This window comes from Morone saxatilis, unplaced genomic scaffold (assembly GCF_004916995.1).
Source record: "Morone saxatilis isolate NCDOM2014 unplaced genomic scaffold, NCSU_SB_2.0 Contig22, whole genome shotgun sequence".
Taxonomy (NCBI): Eukaryota; Metazoa; Chordata; class Actinopteri; family Moronidae; genus Morone; species Morone saxatilis.
Window position 1 is genome coordinate 6477560 of NW_023339785.1, and position 1514 is coordinate 6479073.

Below are 1514 nucleotides of genomic sequence, written 5' to 3' on the forward strand. Positions count from 1 at the left end.
TTTTTGTGTATGTGCGACTAAAACTGCGGGAGGAGTAGTCGACCGAAAAACGTACGGAAGAATAATAAGCACGGGGAATAATAGTAGTGTGCTTTCCAGGCACACTAAAAAGACCATAGTATAAAAAGAATATGAAATAAAACTGCATACTTTAGCATGGGAAAAAAATATCTATGTTGTTTGTGAACTTAAGTTGGCTTGTCTGAGGCATCAAACTCCCGGGCTGAAAATGATTCCCACTTCATCCCTGCATATCAGTTATAGCACACATTATGCTCAGTACCAGTGTACAAAATAAGTGCAAGGAGACTCCAATTGTGCAGTTGCTGACAAAGCTCCACAATGAGTTACATGATGAGGGGAAACCCGCCGCTGCTTGATAAGAAGGACCTTCAGAAAAGCCTCATTGTCGGCTCCAACAGCAAGGCTGCATTGATTTGTGGTAGCAACCACACACAGACCAGTCTGCCCCTACTTCCACTGTGCTCGACAAACGACTTTATCTCCTGGTGAGTGCAAAAGCTGATTAAACATTTTCACCTGCGGCTCAGCCCTCTTCCCCTAAAAAAAAAAAAAATGTCTCATCTCAGCAGACAGGAGGGTAATTGAAATTTCACCTTAGTTTCCTCCACAGTGGAGCTTCAATAATACACTGGAGATAGAAGTTCATTGTCCCTGGCAGCTTATATTTTAGCTTAAATATTTTTTTAGACTGACTCCTACTGTGTTTATTTCTGATGATAAAAATTATGATGCGATGAAGATGAGTATGTGATGCATTGTTCAATCCCTCAGAGGAGAAGTGCTTGTCAAAGTGCCAAAGCTTTCTCTTCAGAGGCAGCAACTTTTTGCACACTTTTTAATAGGGCAAATACTTGCTAAAATGAGAAATGAAGATTTGAACCTGGGTCCTTCCTGCTAAAGGAGCATCTCCTCACTCACACGCACTGCTTCCCAACAAAATACGACATTACTTTGTCTGCCAAAGTGGTTTTAAAAGCAGTCCGTAAATTGAATCCAGGGGATCAGCATTATAAGGCCAAGTTGATTTCATATTGGCATGTCCATCTAATCTATGATGTTACACAAACTCTGAACCACTCACATGATCTTGCTTCCTTGGTATTCTTATAAAAATAGTTATAAAAAAATTCCTGCCATAATGGTGCGGCAAATCTTTAACATTGCAAATAAAAGTGTAAATGGAATTTTATAAAGAAAACAATAATTAACTTGTCAAATAACATGAACAGCAGAGTTTTCTTTGATTTTACCAATATTAAATGGTATGATTTAGTCTCTGTTCTACATAATCAAGCAGAAGATGGCGGTCATGCTTCTATAACGCTTACTGGATGTGTTGTGAAAGTAGTTTGCAATCAAAATGCTGCTGCTGGTCTGTATGTTGATGCATATAGGGTCACAGAAAATTCCCACCCAAAGGCTGAACTAAACCCAAACCTCTTGATTTATCTACCAGTATTGGCTGAGATGACACAGTACCATTCACAGCA